Raw genomic sequence first — 5,052 nt, 5'->3', positions numbered from 1 at the left:
TATCCGATATGTCATTGCAAAAAAATTTTTCCCAGTCTGTGGGTTCCCTTTTTACTCTCTTGGTGAAGTCTTTTGATGAGCATAAGTTTTTAATTTTTAGTAAGTCCCACTCATCTCTTTTGTCTATTTTTGTTTGTGTACTTTTCAAAATGTGTGGCAGTCTGTATATGCCCTGGATTAGTGCTTGAATAACTTTTAAGAACAGACTCATGAAACAGAAGGTTGTTGTCGTAGTTAGGTTTTGTATCAATTTGACTGGGCCCAGATTCTCAGTGTTTTGGCAGTTAAGATGTAGTCATCCCCTGTGATGTGCTCTAATATAATGCAATCAACTCCATGATGAGATCTGCTGTGAGCAACCAATCAATTGAAAAACAATTTCCTTGGTGGTATGGCTAGCTAATATATTGACAATCAGGCTAAGCTTACTTGCTTTCAGCAGGGTCTGGATCCTGCATCTGGCTCAACATCCAACCTCCGCTTCTTTGAAGCTGAGTCAGTGGCCTGCTCTCTTTCTTGCTTTTCCTAGGAGTTGTCATAAGCCTGTCATCCCCAGCCTTCCTGCCTGCCCTCTGACCTGTAGATCTTAGTTCATCTGACCCACGGACGTGCTCAACAATTGTGTAAGACATTTCCTTGATATAAAATTCACTCTATATAAATATGTGTGTGGGCCTCACGGAAATCCTGGTGTAGCACTGTAGGATCAGCACTGCACTGTGAACAACAAGGTTGGCAGTTCAAACACACCAGCTGCTTCTCAGAAACCCTATATAAGGTCACTATAAGTTGGAATAGACTCCATGACACTTAACAACAACAACAAGATTCACTGGTTTTTCTTTTCTAGAGAACCCAGGCTAAGACAGTTGTTTTCATTATAGTTTAAAATATATATTCTAAAATATTTGTATGCCAAACAAATTAGATCACAAAAGAAGAAAAAGAGCATAAATGATGGACACATTTTCCCTTTGTGCAATGTAGCCAAGGAATATTTTCTCAAAGAATTATGTTGCAAAATTTTAAATTGACATTTAATATGCATACAATGAAATGAACAGCATGTAAATGTTCAATGATAGTTCACACACACATTATCTACACCCACTGAAAGTAATATCAATACCCTGGTGCTGTCTTCCAGTCATGCCCTCTGCACAGAGAATCAGTCTCTGTTCTGATTCTATAACCATGGGTTAAAGTTGCATCTTCCAGAACTTCATCTCAATGGAATCATAAAATTTTGTACTGTTTTGTGTCTGTCATTTTCATCTTTTACTCAGCAAGATATCAATGATATTGATTCATGGTAGTGCATCAGAAGTTCATTGTTTTCATTGCTAAGTATTATTTCATTGCAGGAATAGTACAATTTGTTTATTTGCTATCTTGTGGATAGACTTTGGGGTTGTTTCCAGTTTGGGGCTATTATGAATAAAACTATTATGAACATTCTAATGCAAGTATTTTAGTGGACATATATTTTAATTTATTTTGAGTAAATACCCAGGAGTGGAATTGATGAATCATAAAGGTGGTGCATATTTAACTGTTCAGATATTGTCAACCTGTTTTTCAAAATGGTTTTACCATTGCTATTTTAATATTCAATTCCTTATTGTCTAATGGCATTGAGAATCTTTATAGGCATTTATTGGCCATTAACATAAGCATTCAGTATTTATTCGAATATTTTGACCATTTTTAATTAGTCATTTTTGAGATTTTTGTGTAGTCAGGACACAAGTTCTTTGTCAAATTTGTGTGTTGCTAATATTATCACCCAATCAATAACATGTTCTTTTCATTTTCTTTTTCTAAAAGATGATCATTGGCTGTAGGTTAAAGATGCATTGAGTGGATTATAATCATTACAGTGATTTTCTGAATATAAGGCTAATGATCTGCCACCCTGTAAGCCTTCACTCACACAATAAAATCTTTAAAAAAAATAATAAGATCATTGGAAAACAGACTTAAACATTCTGCTGAAGTCAAATTTATCATTTAAAAAGTTAGCATTTTCTCTCTAAGAAATCTTTGCCAACTACATGCTTGCAAAGGTCTTCTACAGTTTTCTTTAATGGCTTTTGTATTTTTAATTCTTAAATTTAGGCTTAATTCATCTCAGACTAATTTTTGTGTCCAATGTAAGGCAAGGGCCAAGATTAATTATTAAAATATTTTAATTAAGTTGTGTCAGCCCTATTTGTTGAAAAGACTTTCGTTTCCCATTTCAATTGCATTAACTTCTTTTTTTGAAAATCGATTGATTGAATAAGTGTGAGTCAGTTTCTAGATGATGTAATCTGTTCTTTTGAGGTATTTTTCTATCTGAAATATCTTAATTATGGTAGCATTATAAAAAGACTTGAAATTAGATAGTATAGGAATTTAAAAAGTGGAAACAGTTTATTTTAAATCTTATTTTATTTTATAAAATGAGCATCTGGATATATAATGTTTTAAATTTTGCACTTGTAACCTCCCACAAATTTTTTCATGCTATGTTGCACTGTACAGCCTCAGAAACCCTATTCAGGGTTGCTATGGGTCGAAACCCACTCGACGGCACTTAACAACAACAACAACAACAATGTTGCACTGTAGAGTAAGCACTGGACAGTTAACAAAAAGGTTGACTGTTCAAATCCTCTAGCTGCTCTTCAGAAGCCCTATAATCATATACCCATAGGGTCACTTTAAGTTGAAACCGACTCAATGGCACTTACCAACAAAAACAATATGGTTTCATTAGTATTCAGTATGATGTATTGTCTAATTTCTTTTGGGATGTGTTCTTTGCCCCATGGATTACTTAGAAGAGTACTGATTAATTTCCAAATTTCTAAGTATGTTATTATAAATCTCAAATTTATTCTTTTATAGTTAGAGAACATACTCTTACACATTTTCACCTTTTTTCAAATTTACTGAGACATATTTTATTACTCAGCATATGGTCTATCTTGATTGAAATCCCAAGTGCACAATGGGGGAAAAAGTGTGTTCATCAGTCATTTTTCAGTGCTATAGTCTTTTGGTTTATGTTATTGCCATCATGTCAATTTCCACTCATAGTGACCCTGTATAGGGTTCCCAAGGAGTGGCTGGTGAGCTTGAACTGCTGACTTTGCATTGTTGTTCAAATATTCTATAACCTTATAGTCTTTTGTCCACTCCTTTCAATTACTATCATTTCTGAAATCACCAGCTATGAGTGTGTCTTTTTGTGTTAGTTTTTGCTGTACTTATTTTGGAACTCTGCTATATGTTGCATTTCTGTCTAGGACTGTTATGTTTTCCTAATTAATTAACACATATTTCTGTGAAATGTCCCTTGTGTTGCCCCTTACTCTGTATATTACTACAGTTAGGTAGGCTTTTATGCATACCTTATTGAATGGCATATTTTCCCATCTCGTTACACTCCATTTTTTGCTTACTTAAAGTACATCTTATGCAGACAATATATACTGAGGTCTGACTTTTTTGTCCAGTATTACAATACATGCCTTTTTGGAATATTTAGCCTATTTATATATGATTTCTCATCTAGTTCAATTTCAGTCTACTGTTTGGCTCTTTGTTTTCTACTTGCTCCATACAGTGTTTATGTTCTCCTCATTTGTTTCTTGTGTGTGTGTATTCTTTGAATTTTAAAAGTCTTTTAGTTTCTATTGGGTTTTTATCTATACCACTTTGTTCTTTTTCTATTGCTTTTTCTTGGAACAATATATACATGTATCTGTACAGGAGCATACAGCCTCATCTTTATCCTGTAGAGCAGCTGGTGGATTTGAACAGATTACTTTGAGGTTAGCATCCCAATGTCTAACCCACAGCAACAACAGGACTCTTTCAACATATCACACTGTATTTAAAATTATGTTATACTACTTTGCATAAAATGAAAAATCTTTACAAGAGTATAATTATATTTTCCCTCCTATTCTTTGTACTATTTTGTCATGCATTTAATTTCTATATATGTTAATCCCACAATAAAATTTCACTACTTAGGCATTAGAAATCAGTTTTCTATTAACAGAATATACAAAGGTAGACAGAGGAAAGAAACAATAGTCTTTATGTTTACCTACATGTTTACAATTTCTGTTGCTTTTTATTTCTTTCAATAGTTATAAGACTTTTTGGTAAAATTTCTTTTTAGCTTAAAGAATTTGCTTTTTCACCTTCCAAGGATGCTGACAACAAACTAGCTTAGATTTTATTTACCTAAAAATAGTTATTATGCTGTATTTTTTCACTTGCTTAAGTATAAATGAAATACAGCCAAATGCATTATTTTTAGTATAGTTCTTCTGGGTTTGATAAATGCATATAGCTATATACTTCCTTAAGATATAGAAGAGTCACCTCTACAAGAAAAAGACAAATAACCCAATTTAAAAATGGGCACTGCCCAGTGAAATAGGCTTCTTGCGGAAATTTTGCAGTGTATAGGACCTTAGGTGGAATCCTGAGCCTCATCCAGAACATTCTGAGGTGATACATTCCCATGAGAAAGGACAAGCAGACTAGCATATAATTGCTAGAGCAACAGAAAATAGACCTTCAAAGAAAAATCAGCAGGAAATCCCTGAAACAAAAACAGCAGTATGATTGGCTACAAGAATAAGCAAGTTGTTTTTGCCAGGAAGCCATCAAAGCAAACAATCAAGTTCTTTCAGGACAAACCCCCCTCCAAGACTGACACTCAAAGATAATACATGAGCAGGCATGTAAACTTGTTGGCAACCACATTGGTCTACTGGTGAGTGGAAGAAGGGGAAAGGCAGCAATGAAGGAATGGCCTGAGTTCAACTACATTCTATAGTCTCCTGTTGACCTGGGGATGAGAAAGAGAAAAGGAAAGGCTGGTTGGTGCAAAGTGTGGTGAGACCTGGGGACACCTGAGCCCATGGACAAGGACACACCTCAGAGGGCTAGAGCTGAGAGTGAAGCATCCAGGTCATATGAAGTGAGGGGAGATATACAAGAACACCCACACTTGCAGATAGTAACCATTTGACCTACCTTCGATGA

Source organism: Chrysochloris asiatica, unplaced genomic scaffold (assembly GCF_000296735.1).
Source record: "Chrysochloris asiatica unplaced genomic scaffold, ChrAsi1.0 scaffold00139, whole genome shotgun sequence".
NCBI lineage: Eukaryota > Metazoa > Chordata > Mammalia > Afrosoricida > Chrysochloridae > Chrysochloris > Chrysochloris asiatica.
The sequence above is the reverse complement of the archived record's forward strand: the minus strand, read 5'-3'. Positions refer to the sequence as shown.